Source organism: Cetorhinus maximus, chromosome 14 (genome assembly GCF_964194155.1).
Source record: "Cetorhinus maximus chromosome 14, sCetMax3.hap1.1, whole genome shotgun sequence".
In the NCBI taxonomy this organism is placed as follows: domain Eukaryota; kingdom Metazoa; phylum Chordata; class Chondrichthyes; order Lamniformes; family Cetorhinidae; genus Cetorhinus; species Cetorhinus maximus.
Genome location: NC_135892.1, coordinates 24,581,092 through 24,601,722, shown reverse-complemented (window position 1 = coordinate 24,601,722; position 20,631 = coordinate 24,581,092). Strand labels below are relative to the sequence as shown.

Below are 20,631 nucleotides of genomic sequence, written 5' to 3'. Positions count from 1 at the left end.
GGATGATATGTACAGACTCGCCTGGTGGACTTGTGGTCAAAGGTGTTTTTCGTCATAAACTTTTCCACAAAGGAGGAGGACATGCCTATCTACGCAATGGAGCCAGCCAGGGCGGGATTGCCAGGTGCAGGCTTTTGACAGGAACTAGCCCGCAACCTTTAAGGCAATCTCAAAAATCATACAGCCAAGGAACGACGTCAGGGATCACAGAATCGGGACCCACCTGCTATTTTTAAAGGCTTCAAGAGTTATCACAATTCGGTGAAAAGTTCAGCGGGGGGTTAACTCTGTTTTTTGCTCCACTGATGCTACCAGACCTAATGAGTATTTCTACCACTTTATTTTTTTTTTCCCAGATTTCCAATCTCTGCAGTGCCTTAAATAAAAAGAGAAAATGCGGGAAAAACTCAGCAGATCCGGCAACATCTGTGGAGAGAGAAACAGAGTTAACGTTTCAAGGCTGTATGACTCCTCTCTGCAGTACCTTGCTCTCCTCTTCCTCTGGAAGTTGCTGTCGCTCACTACTCCAGACTTTGGGCTTCCTTTCCCTCACTTTTCATGGGAGCTTGCACAAAGAGTTTGAGGGAAGCAATGATAACGTCTTGAGCAGCACAGTACCCACAGTCTACAACTTCTCCTTCCCTGGGACGTGGTCAGGTAGGCCCTGCCCACATATTTGCATAACTAGAATGCTGTGTGATATGTCAACAGTTATTCCTCTTTCTGTAGGACATTGGTGATTTTTAGTTAATTGCTTTTATTAAAATCTATATCAAGTAAACTGGTCGTTCTCTGGTATCAATGTTGACAGGCAATAGTTTACTTAGTGTGATGTTAAAGTGCTAAGGGCGTGGTGGGTAGAAAGAAGTGGCGCCATGAAAATTAGTACACTCTGGTTTTTCTTCAGATGGTATAAATCTTTCGCCAGCGAAAATGGCGACCAAGCGAAATGATCTGCTCACCCTCGTCGCTTATGAGGATGATTCCGACTCGGAAACTGATACGGAGACCGCCACGAAAGGAGGGCTGGTGTCTGCTGCATATGGCGATGATGATATCAGCAGAATGGAGCAGGCAGATGAGCTTGGGGAAGAGGACGAGAGCAGCAGTCCACTGGAAGGTGAAGATTCAGAAACAGAGCTGCTGGAGGCAGATGGTTTAAAAGACATCCTCGACGTGCAGAAGAAGAATCCGCAGGAACTGGTTGCTTCGTTTTCAGAAAAAGTGAGGAACATGTCGCCTGATGACATCAAACTGCCTCCCGAGCCCATGGGGAGGTGCTCCAATCAATTACAGGAGAAAATTCAGAAGCTGTACGACCGAAAGCTGAGTGAAGGCCTTGACATGAACAACATCATTCAGAGAAAAAAGGAGTTCCGCAACCCCAGCATTTATGAAAAACTCATTCAGTTCTGTGGCATTGTTGAACACGGTACAAACTACCCAAAGGACATGTTTGACCCCCATGGATGGTCAGAGGACTCGTACTATGAGGCATTAGCCAAGGCCCAGAAAATAGAAATGGACAAAATAGAGAAAGTCAAGAAGGAGCGAGCAAAGATTGAATTTGTGACCAGAACAAAAACAGGAACCAACACCAGTTCTGGCACAGCCACCACAACCACAGCAAGCACGACCGTGGCAGATTCCCAGAAAAGGAAGAGGAAATGGGACTCTGCAGTGCCTGCGACGACAATAGCTCAGCCGACAATCATTACCACCACCGCTACGCTACCAGGGGTCGTCACGGTAACCACCAGTGCCAGCGGGGCAAAAACCACGGTCATTTCCGCTGTGGGGACCATTGTGAAGAACGCCAAGCAATGAGCTCATGTCGAGAGTACTGTCTCTGGGTGGCCGCTGAGGTTAAGCCCTCATGGGTCAGGTTTACATTCTAGAACTTTCTTTTTCCTACTTACTGCTACCGATTCTCATCTCTACAGCTGGCTCACAGACAGGTTGGAAGAGTCCTTTACTGCCCAATTTAGGGTCCTTCATGTCCCATATACGGTCAACCTAAAAAAACATTACGCCTCCTTGATGAGTGGGGAACGGCGGCTGCAATTTCAATACTGAAGGGCTCTAAACTGGACATATAGTGACCTGTAACTTACCCTGTAAATTGGCTAGCTGGAGGAGATTGAGGGGTGGAATGGGTTGGGTGGGCAAGATGGGGAGAGGGTGGAGATAGGGAAGGGGGAAGGTGAGGCAACAGGGCAGCTGGTGATCACAGGTCTGGAAATCAAGCCTACATGTCTGGATATTGATGCTGCTTTCTGTCTGTCTCATGCTGTAACCTGTTGCACTTGTGCTATAAACAGTGACTGAGTGAACGCACGCTGCACACTTATGTATGATTGTAATGAAGCATTGTAAACTGCCGGCAGTGTAGAAGCACAAATAAAAGATTTTTACTTTCATGTTTTAAAAAAAAGGCTTTTACTAAACAACAAATACAGTGCCCACAATCCATTCTACAACATCAACTTCCTGCGGGAAGCGGCCACATAGGCCCCGCCCTCTCATTTACATAACTATAATGCTGTGCGAACGATTAATAGTTATTCGTCTTTTTAAAGGCTACTACCGTTTTTTAGTTGATTGTTTTTATAAAACTCCATGTCAGTTATATTGGTCTTTCTCTAGTGTCGGAGTTGACTGTCGGTGCGTTGGTTCAGTATGATGTTAAAGAGCTAAGTGCGTGGTGGGTCGAGAGTTGGGTTGGTCGATAGCTTAGTATGCTCTGGTTTCTCTTCAGATCGTATAAATCTTTCGCCTTTTACTAAAGATTTCCGTGGAGAGGAGTGCTCAGAGTTTAAATTAATTTTTTAGTGGTCCTGCTTTAGTGGGGCTGTCTTACGAACCAAAAGAAAGATTGATCTTATTACGGGTATTATTATTTGCTGAGGGAGCGTTTCTTTCGGAGCTTTCTCCAATACTATGCATTATGACTGGCTTTTAGAGTGCTCTGCGTGTGCTTGGCGTTTGCGTGATGGGCCAAAGGGTCTTTTTTTTCTCATGTAAATGCTTCAATGAGATTATTGCAAGTTCTATTTATGCCTACCAGTCATGAATACAGGGGAGAGGGGAATAGGGACCTAGACCCAAATGAGTTGTCCAAAATAATTCCTATACTCCCAAGATATGTCTGTGCATAAAGATTGTGTACATGGATCTAACTTTGTATGTTATTTTATCCTGAGCAATGCTTTCCCAACTTCACTGGCCCCATCCTCTCTGCACTATATTGACATACTCTAATATGGAGGGAACAGGTGTTTAACATTAAAATCACTGGCCTGAGAAAAAAAACACTTGATTAGCAGCAGATCTACAAAGTATTTCACGATAACTTGAGTGAGTTATTTGAAAATACTTACCTGGCAGGGGACAGACCATGAGCATGGTTCTGCCAGGGCATGGTCGTGAAGCCAATGCTATGACCAATCGAGCCCCATACCATGGGGTATCAAACACCGTCCGAGTCACGGTCAAGGACAGCGAAGGAGGAGCACCTATGGATCGGTGATGAGGCATCCTGCCAAATAACTTTGACAGTCTGCTCAGGGAACCATCAAACATGATCGACCATCTCCTTTTCCCACAGGGCCTCTAGGATGATATGTACAGACTCGCCTGGTGGACTTGTGGTCAAAGGTGTTTTTCGTCATAAACTTTTCCACAAAGGAGGAGGACATGCCTATCTACGCAATGGAGCCAGCCAGGGCGGGATTGCCAGGTGCAGGCTTTTGACAGGAACTAGCCCGCAACCTTTAAGGCAATCTCAAAAATCATACAGCCAAGGAACGACGTCAGGGATCACAGAATCGGGACCCACCTGCTATTTTTAAAGGCTTCAAGAGTTATCACAATTCGGTGAAAAGTTCAGCGGGGGGTTAACTCTGTTTTTTGCTCCACTGATGCTACCAGACCTAATGAGTATTTCTACCACTTTATTTTTTTTTCCCAGATTTCCAATCTCTGCAGTGCCTTAAATAAAAAGAGAAAATGCGGGAAAAACTCAGCAGATCCGGCAACATCTGTGGAGAGAGAAACAGAGTTAACGTTTCAAGGCTGTATGACTCCTCTCTGCAGTACCTTGCTCTCCTCTTCCTCTGGAAGTTGCTGTCGCTCACTACTCCAGACTTTGGGCTTCCTTTCCCTCACTTTTCATGGGAGCTTGCACAAAGAGTTTGAGGGAAGCAATGATAACGTCTTGAGCAGCACAGTACCCACAGTCTACAACTTCTCCTTCCCTGGGACGTGGTCAGGTAGGCCCTGCCCACATATTTGCATAACTAGAATGCTGTGTGATATGTCAACAGTTATTCCTCTTTCTGTAGGACATTGGTGATTTTTAGTTAATTGCTTTTATTAAAATCTATATCAAGTAAACTGGTCGTTCTCTGGTATCAATGTTGACAGGCAATAGTTTACTTAGTGTGATGTTAAAGTGCTAAGGGCGTGGTGGGTAGAAAGAAGTGGCGCCATGAAAATTAGTACACTCTGGTTTTTCTTCAGATGGTATAAATCTTTCGCCAGCGAAAATGGCGACCAAGCGAAATGATCTGCTCACCCTCGTCGCTTATGAGGATGATTCCGACTCGGAAACTGATACGGAGACCGCCACGAAAGGAGGGCTGGTGTCTGCTGCATATGGCGATGATGATATCAGCAGAATGGAGCAGGCAGATGAGCTTGGGGAAGAGGACGAGAGCAGCAGTCCACTGGAAGGTGAAGATTCAGAAACAGAGCTGCTGGAGGCAGATGGTTTAAAAGACATCCTCGACGTGCAGAAGAAGAATCCGCAGGAACTGGTTGCTTCGTTTTCAGAAAAAGTGAGGAACATGTCGCCTGATGACATCAAACTGCCTCCCGAGCCCATGGGGAGGTGCTCCAATCAATTACAGGAGAAAATTCAGAAGCTGTACGACCGAAAGCTGAGTGAAGGCCTTGACATGAACAACATCATTCAGAGAAAAAAGGAGTTCCGCAACCCCAGCATTTATGAAAAACTCATTCAGTTCTGTGGCATTGTTGAACACGGTACAAACTACCCAAAGGACATGTTTGACCCCCATGGATGGTCAGAGGACTCGTACTATGAGGCATTAGCCAAGGCCCAGAAAATAGAAATGGACAAAATAGAGAAAGTCAAGAAGGAGCGAGCAAAGATTGAATTTGTGACCAGAACAAAAACAGGAACCAACACCAGTTCTGGCACAGCCACCACAACCACAGCAAGCACGACCGTGGCAGATTCCCAGAAAAGGAAGAGGAAATGGGACTCTGCAGTGCCTGCGACGACAATAGCTCAGCCGACAATCATTACCACCACCGCTACGCTACCAGGGGTCGTCACGGTAACCACCAGTGCCAGCGGGGCAAAAACCACGGTCATTTCCGCTGTGGGGACCATTGTGAAGAACGCCAAGCAATGAGCTCATGTCGAGAGTACTGTCTCTGGGTGGCCGCTGAGGTTAAGCCCTCATGGGTCAGGTTTACATTCTAGAACTTTCTTTTTCCTACTTACTGCTACCGATTCTCATCTCTACAGCTGGCTCACAGACAGGTTGGAAGAGTCCTTTACTGCCCAATTTAGGGTCCTTCATGTCCCATATACGGTCAACCTAAAAAAACATTACGCCTCCTTGATGAGTGGGGAACGGCGGCTGCAATTTCAATACTGAAGGGCTCTAAACTGGACATATAGTGACCTGTAACTTACCCTGTAAATTGGCTAGCTGGAGGAGATTGAGGGGTGGAATGGGTTGGGTGGGCAAGATGGGGAGAGGGTGGAGATAGGGAAGGGGGAAGGTGAGGCAACAGGGCAGCTGGTGATCACAGGTCTGGAAATCAAGCCTACATGTCTGGATATTGATGCTGCTTTCTGTCTGTCTCATGCTGTAACCTGTTGCACTTGTGCTATAAACAGTGACTGAGTGAACGCACGCTGCACACTTATGTATGATTGTAATGAAGCATTGTAAACTGCCGGCAGTGTAGAAGCACAAATAAAAGATTTTTACTTTCATGTTTTAAAAAAAAGGCTTTTACTAAACAACAAATACAGTGCCCACAATCCATTCTACAACATCAACTTCCTGCGGGAAGCGGCCACATAGGCCCCGCCCTCTCATTTACATAACTATAATGCTGTGCGAACGATTTTTAAAGGCTACTACCGTTTTTTAGTTGATTGTTTTTATAAAACTCCATGTCAGTTATATTGGTCTTTCTCTAGTGTCGGAGTTGACTGTCGGTGCGTTGGTTCAGTATGATGTTAAAGAGCTAAGTGCGTGGTGGGTCGAGAGTTGGGTTGGTCGATAGCTTAGTATGCTCTGGTTTCTCTTCAGATCGTATAAATCTTTCGCCTTTTACTGAAGATTTCCGTGGAGAGGAGTGCTCAGAGTTTAAATTAATTTTTTAGTGGTCCTGCTTTAGTGGGGCTGTCTTACGAACCAAAAGAAAGATTGATCTTATTACGGGTATTATTATTTGCTGAGGGAGCGTTTCTTTCGGAGCTTTCTCCAATACTATGCATTATGACTGGCTTTTAGAGTGCTCTGCGTGTGCTTGGCGTTTGCGTGATGGGCCAAAGGGTCTTTTTTTTCTCATGTAAATGCTTCAATGAGATTATTGCAAGTTCTATTTATGCCTACCAGTCATGAATACAGGGGAGAGGGGAATAGGGACCTAGACCCAAATGAGTTGTCCAAAATAATTCCTATACTCCCAAGATATGTCTGTGCATAAAGATTGTGTACATGGATCTAACTTTGTATGTTATTTTATCCTGAGCAATGCTTTCCCAACTTCACTGGCCCCATCCTCTCTGCACTATATTGACATACTCTAATATGGAGGGAACAGGTGTTTAACATTAAAATCACTGGCCTGAGAAAAAAAACACTTGATTAGCAGCAGATCTACAAAGTATTTCACGATAACTTGAGTGAGTTATTTGAAAGTACTTACCTGGCAGGGGACAGACCATGAGCATGGTTCTGCCAGGGCATGGTCGTGAAGACAATGCTATGACCAATCGAGCCCCATACCATGGGGTATCAAACACCGTCCGAGTCACGGTCAAGGACAGCGAAGGAGGAGCACCTATGGATCGGTGATGAGGCATCCTGCCAAATAACTTTGACAGTCTGCTCAGGGAACCATCAAACATGATCGACCATCTCCTTTTCCCACAGGGCCTCTAGGATGATATGTACAGACTCGCCTGGTGGACTTGTGGTCAAAGGTGTTTTTCGTCATAAACTTTTCCACAAAGGAGGAGGACATGCCTATCTACGCAATGGAGCCAGCCAGGGCGGGATTGCCAGGTGCAGGCTTTTGACAGGAACTAGCCCGCAACCTTTAAGGCAATCTCAAAAATCATACAGCCAAGGAACGACGTCAGGGATCACAGAATCGGGACCCACCTGCTATTTTTAAAGGCTTCAAGAGTTATCACAATTCGGTGAAAAGTTCAGCGGGGGGTTAACTCTGTTTTTTGCTCCACTGATGCTACCAGACCTAATGAGTATTTCTACCACTTTATTTTTTTTTTCCCAGATTTCCAATCTCTGCAGTGCCTTAAATAAAAAGAGAAAATGCGGGAAAAACTCAGCAGATCCGGCAACATCTGTGGAGAGAGAAACAGAGTTAACGTTTCAAGGCTGTATGACTCCTCTCTGCAGTACCTTGCTCTCCTCTTCCTCTGGAAGTTGCTGTCGCTCACTACTCCAGACTTTGGGCTTCCTTTCCCTCACTTTTCATGGGAGCTTGCACAAAGAGTTTGAGGGAAGCAATGATAACGTCTTGAGCAGCACAGTACCCACAGTCTACAACTTCTCCTTCCCTGGGACGTGGTCAGGTAGGCCCTGCCCACTTATTTGCATAACTAGAATGCTGTGTGATATGTCAACAGTTATTCCTCTTTCTGTAGGACATTGGTGATTTTTAGTTAATTGTTTTTATTAAAATCTATATCAAGTAAACTGGTCGTTCTCTGGTATCAATGTTGACAGTCAATAGTTTACTTAGTGTGATGTTAAAGTGCTAAGGGCGTGGTGGGAAGAGGGAAGTGGCGCCATGAAAATTAGTACACTCTGGTTTTTCTTCAGATGGTATAAATCTTTCGCCAGCGAAAATGGCGACCAAGCGAAATGTTCTGCTCACCCTCGTCGCTTATGAGGATGATTCCGACTCGGAAACTGATACGGAGACCGCCACGAAAGGAGGGCTGGTGTCTGCTGCATATGGCGATGATGATATCAGCAGAATGGAGCAGGCAGATGAGCTTGGGGAAGAGGACGAGAGCAGCAGTCCACTGGAAGGTGAAGATTCAGAAACAGAGCTGCTGGAGGCAGATGGTTTAAAAGACATCCTCGACGTGGAGAAGAAGAATCCGCAGGAACTGGTTGCTTCGTTTTCAGAAAAAGTGAGGAACATGTCGCCTGATGACATCAAACTGCCTCCCGAGCCCATGGGGAGGTGCTCCAATCAATTACAGGAGAAAATTCAGAAGCTGTACGACCGAAAGCTGAGTGAAGGCCTTGACATGAACAACATCATTCAGAGAAAAAAGGAGTTCCGCAACCCCAGCATTTATGAAAAACTCATTCAGTTCTGTGGCATTGTTGAACACGGTACAAACTACCCAAAGGACATGTTTGACCCCCATGGATGGTCAGAGGACTCGTACTATGAGGCATTAGCCAAGGCCCAGAAAATAGAAATGGACAAAATAGAGAAAGTCAAGAAGGAGCGAGCAAAGATTGAATTTGTGACCAGAACAAAAACAGGAACCAACACCAGTTCTGGCACAGCCACCACAACCACAGCAAGCACGACCGTGGCAGATTCCCAGAAAAGGAAGAGGAAATGGGACTCTGCAGTGCCTGCGACGACAATAGCTCAGCCGACAATCATTACCACCACCGCTACGCTACCAGGGGTCGTCACGGTAACCACCAGTGCCAGCGGGGCAAAAACCACGGTCATTTCCGCTGTGGGGACCATTGTGAAGAACGCCAAGCAATGAGCTCATGTCGAGAGTACTGTCTCTGGGTGGCCGCTGAGGTTAAGCCCTCATGGGTCAGGTTTACATTCTAGAACTTTCTTTTTCCTACTTACTGCTACCGATTCTCATCTCTACAGCTGGCTCACAGACAGGTTGGAAGAGTCCTTTACTGCCCAATTTAGGGTCCTTCATGTCCCATATACGGTCAACCTAAAAAAACATTACGCCTCCTTGATGAGTGGGGAACGGCGGCTGCAATTTCAATACTGAAGGGCTCTAAACTGGACATATAGTGACCTGTAACTTACCCTGTAAATTGGCTAGCTGGAGGAGATTGAGGGGTGGAATGGGTTGGGTGGGCAAGATGGGGAGAGGGTGGAGATAGGGAAGGGGGAAGGTGAGGCAACAGGGCAGCTGGTGATCACAGGTCTGGAAATCAAGCCTACATGTCTGGATATTGATGCTGCTTTCTGTCTGTCTCATGCTGTAACCTGTTGCACTTGTGCTATAAACAGTGACTGAGTGAACGCACGCTGCACACTTATGTATGATTGTAATGAAGCATTGTAAACTGCCGGCAGTGTAGAAGCACAAATAAAAGATTTTTACTTTCATGTTTTAAAAAAAAGGCTTTTACTAAACAACAAATACAGTGCCCACAATCCATTCTACAACATCAACTTCCTGCGGGAAGCGGCCACATAGGCCCCGCCCTCTCATTTACATAACTATAATGCTGTGCGAACGATTAATAGTTATTCGTCTTTTTAAAGGCTACTACCGATTTTTAGTTGATTGTTTTTATAAAACTCCATGTCAGTTATATTGGTCTTTCTCTAGTGTCGGAGTTGACTGTCGGTGCGTTGGTTCAGTATGATGTTAAAGAGCTAAGTGCGTGGTGGGTTGAGAGTTGGGTTGGTCGATAGCTTAGTATGCTCTGGTTTCTCTCCAGATCGTATAAATCTTTCGCCTTTTACTAAAGATTTCCGTGGAGAGGAGTGCTCAGAGTTTAAATTAATTTTTTAGTGGTCCTGCTTTAGTGGGGCTGTCTTACGAACCAAAAGAAAGATTGATCTTATTACGGGTATTATTATTTGCTGAGGGAGCGTTTCTTTCGGAGCTTTCTCCAATACTATGCATTATGACTGGCTTTTAGAGTGCTCTGCGTGTGCTTGGCGTTTGCGTGATGGGCCAAAGGGTCTTTTTTGTCTCATGTAAATGCTTCAATGAGATTATTGCAAGTTCTATTTATGCCTACCAGTCATGAATACAGGGGAGAGGGGAATAGGGACCTAGACCCAAATGAATTGTCCAAAATAATTCCTATACTCCCAAGATATGTCTGTGCATAAAGATTGTGTACATGGATCTAACTTTGTATGTTATTTTATCCTGAGCAATGCTTTCCCAACTTCACTGGCCCCATCCTCTCTGCACTATATTGACATACTCTAATATGGAGGGAACAGGTGTTTAACATTAAAATCACTGGCCTGAGAAAAAAAACACTTGATTAGCAGCAGATCTACAAAGTATTTCACGATAACTTGAGTGAGTTATTTGAAAGTACTTACCTGGCAGGGGACAGACCATGAGCATGGTTCTGCCAGGGCATGGTCGTGAAGCCAATGCTATGACCAATCGAGCCCCATACCATGGGGTATCAAACACCGTCCGAGTCACGGTCAAGGACAGCGAAGGAGGAGCACCTATGGATCGGTGATGAGGCATCCTGCCAAATAACTTTGACAGTCTGCTCAGGGAACCATCAAACATGATCGACCATCTCCTTTTCCCACAGGGCCTCTAGGATGATATGTACAGACTCGCCTGGTGGACTTGTGGTCAAAGGTGTTTTTCGTCATAAACTTTTCCACAAAGGAGGAGGACATGCCTATCTACGCAATGGAGCCAGCCAGGGCGGGATTGCCAGGTGCAGGCTTTTGACAGGAACTAGCCCGCAACCTTTAAGGCAATCTCAAAAATCATACAGCCAAGGAACAACGTCAGGGATCACAGAATCGGGACCCACCTGCTATTTTTAAAGGCTTCAAGAGTTATCACAATTCGGTGAAAAGTTCAGCGGGGGGTTAACTCTGTTTTTTGCTCCACTGATGCTACCAGACCTAATGAGTATTTCTACCACTTTATTTTTTTTTTTCCAGATTTCCAATCTCTGCAGTGCCTTAAATAAAAAGAGAAAATGCGGGAAAAACTCAGCAGATCCGGCAACATCTGTGGAGAGAGAAACAGAGTTAACGTTTCAAGGCTGTATGACTCCTCTCTGCAGTACCTTGCTCTCCTCTTCCTCTGGAAGTTGCTGTCGCTCACTACTCCAGACTTTGGGCTTCCTTTCCCTCACTTTTCATGGGAGCTTGCACAAAGAGTTTGAGGGAAGCAATGATAACGTCTTGAGCAGCACAGTACCCACAGTCTACAACTTCTCCTTCCCTGGGACGTGGTCAGGTAGGCCCTGCCCACATATTTGCATAACTAGAATGCTGTGTGATATGTCAACAGTTATTCCTCTTTCTGTAGGACATTGGTGATTTTTAGTTAATTGCTTTTATTAAAATCTATATCAAGTAAACTGGTCGTTCTCTGGTATCAATGTTGACAGTCAATAGTTTACTTAGTGTGATGTTAAAGTGCTAAGGGCGTGGTGGGTAGAGAGAAGTGGCGCCATGAAAATTAGTACACTCTGGTTTTTCTTCAGATGGTATAAATCTTTTGCCAGCGAAAAAGGGCCAGCAAGCCTCGCACTTTGCCTCGGAGGCCTCCAAGATCATCTTCCGTTCCAGAGTCCGCTCCGTGGAGCAGGATGAGACGTGCTCACGTTTCTTCTTCCAAAAGGTACACAGAGAGCGCTCTGTGATCAGCAGCCTGAAGGAAGAAGACGGCTCAGTAAAGTCATCACGGTCCGACATTCTGAGGATCAGCAAATCCTTTTATGCCGGACTGTATGACGTGAAGCCCACGGACAGCACGGCCTCCCAGTCCTTCCTGTCCTCTATCACGGAGGTCCTAGACCACAGTACGCGGGAGAGCCTAGACAAACCGCTAACTCCTGACGAACTGACTAAGGCCCTCGAGTCCTTCGAGAAGAGTAAAACCCCCGGAAGCGACGGCCTGCCGGCGGAGTTGTATTCGGCTCTGTGGGACTTGATCGGCCCAGACCTGCTAGAAGTGTACGAGAGTATGCTCCTGGCCGGCAGCATGTCAGAATCCATGAGGAAAGGCATCATCACCCTCATCTACAAGCACAAGGGGGAAAGGGAGGAAATTAGAAATTGGCGACCCATTTCACTGTTGAATATGGACTATAAGATTCTGTCCAAGGTCATCGCCAACCGGGTCAAATCCGCTCTGGAATTGGTGATTCACCCTGACCAGACCTGCTCTGTGCCAGGCAGGAAGATCTCTGACAGCCTGGCGCTGCTCAGGGATACGATTGCCTATGTACAGGACAGGGGTGTGGATACCTGCCTCATCAGCTTGGATCAGGAGAAGGCCTTTGACAGAATATCGCACACCTACATGGGGGATGTGCTCTCCAAAATGGGCTTTGGGGAGGGAATTCGAAATTGGATCCAACTGCTCTACACTAACATCAGTAGCGCAGTCTCAATCAATGGGTGGGAAACAGATAGCTTTCCGATTAAATCTGGAGTCAGGCAGGGCTGCCCTCTCTCGCCTGTCCTTTTTGTGTGCTGCATAGAACCCTTTGCCGAGTCCATCAGGAAGGATCCGGGCATAAGAGGAGTGACGATCCCAGGCAGTGGAGGCACTCAGGTAAAAGCCTCCCTGTACATGGACGACGTCGCCGTCTTCTGCTCGGATCCGCTGTCGGTGCGCAGACTGATGCACGTCTGCGACCAGTTCGAACTGGCCTCGGGAGCCAAGGTAAATCGTGGGAAGAGCGAGGCCATGTTCTTTGGGAAGTGGGCTGACCGATCCTTTGTCCCCTTCACTGTCAGGGCTGACGGCCTGAAGGTGCTGGGGATATGGTTCGGAGGGACCGGGGCATGCGTTAGAAACTGGAAGGAGCGAGTGGCTATGGTGAAAAGGAAACTGGGCATGTGGGAGCGACGCTCCCTCTCCATTGCGGGTAAGAACCTGGTCATCAGGTGTGAGGTACTCTCGCTGTTGCTGTACGTGGCGCAGGTCTGGCCCATTCCACACTCCTGCGCGATGGCGATCACTCGAGCCATCTTCCGCTTTATCTGGAGGTCGAAAATGGATCGTGTCTGCAGGGACGCGATGTACAAGCCTCTAGATAAAGGGGGAAAAAACGTGCCCAACATCGCCCTCATACTGATGGCCACCTTTGTGTGCGGCTGCATCAAGCGGTGCGTAGACCCTCAGTACGCAAACACCAAGTGTCACTACGTGCTGAGGTTCTACCTGTCCCCGGTGTTGCGAAGGATGGGTCTGGCCACGCTGCCGCGGAACGCTCCAAGTAGTTGGACCGTGCCGTACCACCTGTCCCTGGTGGAAAAATTTATGCAGAAAAACACCTTTGACCACAAGTCCATCAGGCAGTGGTCAGCACGTAACGTCCTAGAGGCCCTGAGGGATAAGGAGAGGGTGGACCCTGTGGGATGGTTCCCCGAGCAGACTGTCAAAGTCATTTGGCAGAATGCCTCATCGCCAGAACTTTCCAACAAGCACCAAGACGTAGCTTGGCTGGTGGTGAGAAAGGCCCTCCCCGTCAGATCCTTCCTACACGCCAGGAGTCTCACCCCCTCTGCACGATGCCCTCGAGGTGGCTGTGGTGGGGAAGAGACCGTTGTTCACCTCCTTGTGGATTGTGCCTTTGCAAAGAAAGTCTGGAGAGAGATGCAGTGGTTGCTGTCGAGGTTCATCCCGAGCAGTTCTGTGACACAGGACTCTGTGCTCTACGGGCTGTTCCCAGGGACACACACCGAGACAAACATCAACTGCAGCTGGAGGATCATCAACTCGGTGAAAGACGCGCTTTGGTCTGCCCGAAACTTGTTGGTCTTCCAGCACAAAGATTTGTCCCCGACCGATTGTTGCGGACTGGCACAATCCAAAGTCCAGGACTACGTGCTGAGGGACGCACTAAAGCTTGGGGCAGCTGCCGCAAAGGCGCAATGGGGAAGGGTCGCTGTCTAAGACCTTTCTACCACAGCGCACCGAGAGACTGGGAACTGTTTAGAGCCCCTCGGGCTGTACAGATCAAAATGAAAGGCTGTAAAGGACTGTAATATTGTTTGTACTGATGCACCTGGTGATACATTTTGTAAAAGTATAACCTGGATTGTACCCTTGTAATGTTGTTTTTGAAATGGTTTTGAATGTGATTGAAGATTTTTATGAATAAAGTATATTTTTACAAAAAAAAAAAAAAAATGGCGACCAAGCGAAATGATCTGCTCACCCTCGTCGCTTATGAGGATGATTCCGACTCGGAAACTGATACGGAGACCGCCACGAAAGGAGGGCTGGTGTCTGCTGCATATGGCGATGATGATATCAGCAGAATGGAGCAGGCAGATGAGCTTGGGGAAGAGGACGAGAGCAGCAGTCCACTGGAAGGTGAAGATTCAGAAACAGAGCTGCTGGAGGCAGATGGTTTAAAAGACATCCTCGACGTGCAGAAGAAGAATCCGCAGGAACTGGTTGCTTCGTTTTCAGAAAAAGTGAGGAACATGTCGCCTGATGACATCAAACTGCCTCCCGAGCCCATGGGGAGGTGCTCCAATCAATTACAGGAGAAAATTCAGAAGCTGTACGACCGAAAGCTGAGTGAAGGCCTTGACATGAACAACATCATTCAGAGAAAAAAGGAGTTCCGCAACCCCAGCATTTATGAAAAACTCATTCAGTTCTGTGGCATTGTTGAACACGGTACAAACTACCCAAAGGACATGTTTGACCCCCATGGATGGTCAGAGGACTCGTACTATGAGGCATTAGCCAAGGCCCAGAAAATAGAAATGGACAAAATAGAGAAAGTCAAGAAGGAGCGAGCAAAGATTGAATTTGTGACCAGAACAAAAACAGGAACCAACACCAGTTCTGGCACAGCCACCACAACCACAGCAAGCACGACCGTGGCAGATTCCCAGAAAAGGAAGAGGAAATGGGACTCTGCAGTGCCTGCGACGACAATAGCTCAGCCGACAATCATTACCACCACCGCTACGCTACCAGGGGTCGTCACGGTAACCACCAGTGCCAGCGGGGCAAAAACCACGGTCATTTCCGCTGTGGGGACCATTGTGAAGAACGCCAAGCAATGAGCTCATGTCGAGAGTACTGTCTCTGGGTGGCCGCTGAGGTTAAGCCCTCATGGGTCAGGTTTACATTCTAGAACTTTCTTTTTCCTACTTACTGCTACCGATTCTCATCTCTACAGCTGGCTCACAGACAGGTTGGAAGAGTCCTTTACTGCCCAATTTAGGGTCCTTCATGTCCCATATACGGTCAACCTAAAAAAACATTACGCCTCCTTGATGAGTGGGGAACGGCGGCTGCAATTTCAATACTGAAGGGCTCTAAACTGGACATATAGTGACCTGTAACTTACCCTGTAAATTGGCTAGCTGGAGGAGATTGAGGGGTGGAATGGGTTGGGTGGGCAAGATGGGGAGAGGGTGGAGATAGGGAAGGGGGAAGGTGAGGCAACAGGGCAGCTGGTGATCACAGGTCTGGAAATCAAGCCTACATGTCTGGATATTGATGCTGCTTTCTGTCTGTCTCATGCTGTAACCTGTTGCACTTGTGCTATAAACAGTGACTGAGTGAACGCACGCTGCACACTTATGTATGATTGTAATGAAGCATTGTAAACTGCCGGCAGTGTAGAAGCACAAATAAAAGATTTTTACTTTCATGTTTTAAAAAAAAGGCTTTTACTAAACAACAAATACAGTGCCCACAATCCATTCTACAACATCAACTTCCTGCGGGAAGCGGCCACATAGGCCCCGCCCTCTCATTTACATAACTATAATGCTGTGCGAACGATTAATAGTTATTCGTCTTTTTAAAGGCTACTACCGTTTTTTAGTTGATTGTTTTTATAAAACTCCATGTCAGTTATATTGGTCTTTCTCTAGTGTCGGAGTTGACTGTCGGTGCGTTGGTTCAGTATGATGTTAAAGAGCTAAGTGCGTGGTGGGTCGAGAGTTGGGTTGGTCGATAGCTTAGTATGCTCTGGTTTCTCTTCAGATCGTATAAATCTTTCGCCTTTTACTAAAGATTTCCGTGGAGAGGAGTGCTCAGAGTTTAAATTAATTTTTTAGTGGTCCTGCTTTAGTGGGGCTGTCTTACGAACCAAAAGAAAGATTGATCTTATTACGGGTATTATTATTTGCTGAGGGAGCGTTTCTTTCGGAGCTTTCTCCAATACTATGCATTATGACTGGCTTTTAGAGTGCTCTGCGTGTGCTTGGCGTTTGCGTGATGGGCCAAAGGGTCTTTTTTTTCTCATGTAAATGCTTCAATGAGATTATTGCAAGTTCTATTTATGCCTACCAGTCATGAATACAGGGGAGAGGGGAATAGGGACCTAGACCCAAATGAGTTGTCCAAAATAATTCCTATACTCCCAAGATATGTCTGTGCATAAAGATTGTGTACATGGATCTAACTTTGTATGTTATTTTATCCTGAGCAATGCTTTCCCAACTTCACTGGCCCCATCCTCTCTGCACTATATTGACATACTCTAATATGGAGGGAACAGGTGTTTAACATTAAAATCACTGGCCTGAGAAAAAAAACACTTGATTAGCAGCAGATCTACAAAGTATTTCACGATAACTTGAGTGAGTTATTTGAAAATACTTACCTGGCAGGGGACAGACCATGAGCATGGTTCTGCCAGGGCATGGTCGTGAAGACAATGCTATGACCAATCGAGCCCCATACCATGGGGTATCAAACACCGTCCGAGTCACGGTCAAGGACAGCGAAGGAGGAGCACCTATGGATCGGTGATGAGGCATCCTGCCAAATAACTTTGACAGTCTGCTCAGGGAACCATCAAACATGATCGACCATCTCCTTTTCCCACAGGGCCTCTAGGATGATATGTACAGACTCGCCTGGTGGACTTGTGGTCAAAGGTGTTTTTCGTCATAAACTTTTCCACAAAGGAGGAGGACATGCCTATCTACGCAATGGAGCCAGCCAGGGCGGGATTGCCAGGTGCAGGCTTTTGACAGGAACTAGCCCGCAACCTTTAAGGCAATCTCAAAAATCATACAGCCAAGGAACGACGTCAGGGATCACAGAATCGGGACCCACCTGCTATTTTTAAAGGCTTCAAGAGTTATCACAATTCGGTGAAAAGTTCAGCGGGGGGTTAACTCTGTTTTTTGCTCCACTGATGCTACCAGACCTAATGAGTATTTCTACCACTTTATTTTTTTTTCCCAGATTTCCAATCTCTGCAGTGCCTTAAATAAAAAGAGAAAATGCGGGAAAAACTCAGCAGATCCGGCAACATCTGTGGAGAGAGAAACAGAGTTAACGTTTCAAGGCTGTATGACTCCTCTCTGCAGTACCTTGCTCTCCTCTTCCTCTGGAAGTTGCTGTCGCTCACTACTCCAGACTTTGGGCTTCCTTTCCCTCACTTTTCATGGGAGCTTGCACAAAGAGTTTGAGGGAAGCAATGATAACGTCTTGAGCAGCACAGTACCCACAGTCTACAACTTCTCCTTCCCTGGGACGTGGTCAGGTAGGCCCTGCCCACATATTTGCATAACTAGAATGCTGTGTGATATGTCAACAGTTATTCCTCTTTCTGTAGGACATTGGTGATTTTTAGTTAATTGCTTTTATTAAAATCTATATCAAGTAAACTGGTCGTTCTCTGGTATCAATGTTGACAGGCAATAGTTTACTTAGTGTGATGTTAAAGTGCTAAGGGCGTGGTGGGTAGAGAGAAGTGGCGCCATGAAAATTAGTACACTCTGGTTTTTCTTCAGATGGTATAAATCTTTCGCCAGCGAAAATGGCGACCAAGCGAAATGATCTGCTCACCCTCGTCGCTTATGAGGATGATTCCGACTCGGAAACTGATACGGAGACCGCCACGAAAGGAGGGCTGGTGTCTGCTGCATATGGCGATGATGATATCAGCAGAATGGAGCAGGCAGATGAGCTTGGGGAAGAGGACGAGAGCAGCAGTCCACTGGAAGGTGAAGATTCAGAAACAGAGCTGCTGGAGGCAGATGGTTTAAAAGACATCCTCGACGTGCAGAAGAAGAATCCGCAGGAACTGGTTGCTTCGTTTTCAGAAAAAGTGAGGAACATGTCGCCTGATGACATCAAACTGCCTCCCGAGCCCATGGGGAGGTGCTCCAATCAATTACAGGAGAAAATTCAGAAGCTGTACGACCGAAAGCTGAGTGAAGGCCTTGACATGAACAACATCATTCAGAGAAAAAAGGAGTTCCGCAACCCCAGCATTTATGAAAAACTCATTCAGTTCTGTGGCATTGTTGAACACGGTACAAACTACCCAAAGGACATGTTTGACCCCCATGGATGGTCAGAGGACTCGTACTATGAGGCATTAGCCAAGGCCCAGAAAATAGAAATGGACAAAATAGAGAAAGTCAAGAAGGAGCGAGCAAAGATTGAATTTGTGACCAGAACAAAAACAGGAACCAACACCAGTTCTGGCACAGCCACCACAACCACAGCAAGCACGACCGTGGCAGATTCCCAGAAAAGGAAGAGGAAATGGGACTCTGCAGTGCCTGCGACGACAATAGCTCAGCCGACAATCATTACCACCACCGCTACGCTACCAGGGGTCGTCACGGTAACCACCAGTGCCAGCGGGGCAAAAACCACGGTCATTTCCGCTGTGGGGACCATTGTGAAGAACGCCAAGCAATGAGCTCATGTCGAGAGTACTGTCTCTGGGTGGCCGCTGAGGTTAAGCCCTCATGGGTCAGGTTTACATTCTAGAACTTTCTTTTTCCTACTTACTGCTACCGATTCTCATCTCTACAGCTGGCTCACAGACAGGTTGGAAGAGTCCTTTACTGCCCAATTTAGGGTCCTTCATGTCCCATATACGGTCAACCTAAAAAAACATTACGCCTCCTTGATGAGTGGGGAACGGCGGCTGCAATTTCAATACTGAAGGGCTCTAAACTGGACATATAGTGACCTGTAACTTACCCTGTAAATTGGCTAGCTGGAGGAGATTGAGGGGTGGAATGGGTTGGGTGGGCAAGATGGGGAGAGGGTGGAGATAGGGAAGGGGGAAGGTGAGGCAACAGGGCAGCTGGTGATCACAGGTCTGGAAATCAAGCCTACATGTCTGGATATTGATGCTGCTTTCTGTCTGTCTCATGCTGTAACCTGTTGCACTTGTGCTATAAACAGTGACTGAGTGAACGCACGCTGCACACTTATGTATGATTGTAATGAAGCATTGTAAACTGCCGGCAGTGTAGAAGCACAAATAAAAGATTTTTACTTTCATGTTTTAAAAAAAAGGCTTTTACTAAACAACAAATACAGTGCCCACAATCCATTCTACAACATCAACTTCCTGCGGGAAGCGGCCACATAGGCCCCGCCCTCTCATTTACATAACTATAATGCTGTGCGAACGATTAATAGTTATTCGTCTTTTTAAAGGCTACTACCGTTTTTTAGTTGATTGTTTTTATAAAACTCCATGTCAGTTATATTGGTCTTTCTCTAGTGTCGGAGTTGACTGTCGGTGCGTTGGTTCAGTATGATGTTAAAGAGCTAAGTGCGTGGTGGGTCGAGAGTTGGGTTGGTCGATAGCTTAGTATGCTCTGGTTTCTCTTCAGATCGTATAAATCTTTCGCCTTTTACTAAAGATTTCCGTGGAGAGGAGTGCTCAGAGTTTAAATTAATTTTTTAGTGGTCCTGCTTTAGTGGGGCTGTCTTACGAACCAAAAGAAAGATTGATCTTATTACGGGTATTATTATTTGCTGAGGGAGCGTTTCTTTCGGAGCTTTCTCCAATACTATGCATTATGACTGGCTTTTAGAGTGCTCTGCGTGTGCTTGGCGTTTGCGTGATGGGCCAAAGGGTCTTTTTTTTCTCATGTAAATGCTTCAATGAGATTATTGCAAGTTCTATTTATGCCTACCAGTCATGAATACAGGGGAGAGGGGAATAGGGACCTAGACCCAAATGAGTTGTCCAAAATAATTCCTATACTCCCAAGATATGTCTGTGCATAAAGATTGTGTACATGGATCTAACTTTGTATGTTATTTTATCCTGAGCAATGCTTTCCCAACTTCACTGGCCCCATCCTCTCTGCACTATATTGACATACTCTAATATGGAGGGAACAGGTGTTTAACATTAAAATCACTGGCCTGAGAAAAAAAACACTTGATTAGCAGCAGATCTACAAAGTATTTCACGATAACTTGAGTGAGTTATTTGAAAGTACTTACCTGGCAGGGGACAGACCATGAGCATGGTTCTGCCAGGGCATGGTCGTGAAGACAATGCTATGACCAATCGAGCCCCATACCATGGGGTATCAAACACCGTCCGAGTCACGGTCAAGGACAGCGAAGGAGGAGCACCTATGGATCGGTGATGAGGCATCCTGCCAAATAACTTTGAC

General features: G+C 46.5%; 5 non-coding genes and 5 pseudogenes across 5 annotated transcripts; all 10 read left to right on the top strand.

Annotated features, from left to right (window-relative positions):
- The first annotated feature begins 933 nt into the window (after positions 1-933).
- Positions 934-1,827, top strand: LOC144690090 (SAP30-binding protein pseudogene; annotated as a pseudogene).
- Positions 1,828-2,738: 911 nt separating this feature from the next.
- LOC144690263 (U5 spliceosomal RNA) lies at positions 2,739-2,853 on the top strand. The gene has a single exon (XR_013578847.1). It is a non-coding gene; the product is annotated as a U5 spliceosomal RNA (small nuclear RNA).
- A 1,694-nt stretch (positions 2,854-4,547) lies between these two features.
- On the top strand, positions 4,548-5,441 carry LOC144690089 (SAP30-binding protein pseudogene; annotated as a pseudogene).
- Positions 5,442-6,336: 895 nt separating this feature from the next.
- LOC144690202 (U5 spliceosomal RNA) lies at positions 6,337-6,451 on the top strand. Its single transcript, XR_013578804.1, has one exon. It is a non-coding gene; the product is annotated as a U5 spliceosomal RNA (small nuclear RNA).
- A 1,695-nt stretch (positions 6,452-8,146) lies between these two features.
- On the top strand, positions 8,147-9,040 carry LOC144690088 (SAP30-binding protein pseudogene; annotated as a pseudogene).
- A 911-nt stretch (positions 9,041-9,951) lies between these two features.
- Positions 9,952-10,066, top strand: LOC144690254 (U5 spliceosomal RNA). Its single transcript, XR_013578839.1, has one exon. It is a non-coding gene; the product is annotated as a U5 spliceosomal RNA (small nuclear RNA).
- Positions 10,067-14,394: 4,328 nt separating this feature from the next.
- On the top strand, positions 14,395-15,288 carry LOC144690087 (SAP30-binding protein pseudogene; annotated as a pseudogene).
- A 911-nt stretch (positions 15,289-16,199) lies between these two features.
- LOC144690262 (U5 spliceosomal RNA) lies at positions 16,200-16,314 on the top strand. Its single transcript, XR_013578846.1, has one exon. It is a non-coding gene; the product is annotated as a U5 spliceosomal RNA (small nuclear RNA).
- A 1,694-nt stretch (positions 16,315-18,008) lies between these two features.
- Positions 18,009-18,902, top strand: LOC144690086 (SAP30-binding protein pseudogene; annotated as a pseudogene).
- A 911-nt stretch (positions 18,903-19,813) lies between these two features.
- LOC144690261 (U5 spliceosomal RNA) lies at positions 19,814-19,928 on the top strand. Its single transcript, XR_013578845.1, has one exon. It is a non-coding gene; the product is annotated as a U5 spliceosomal RNA (small nuclear RNA).
- Positions 19,929-20,631: the final 703 nt, after the last annotated feature.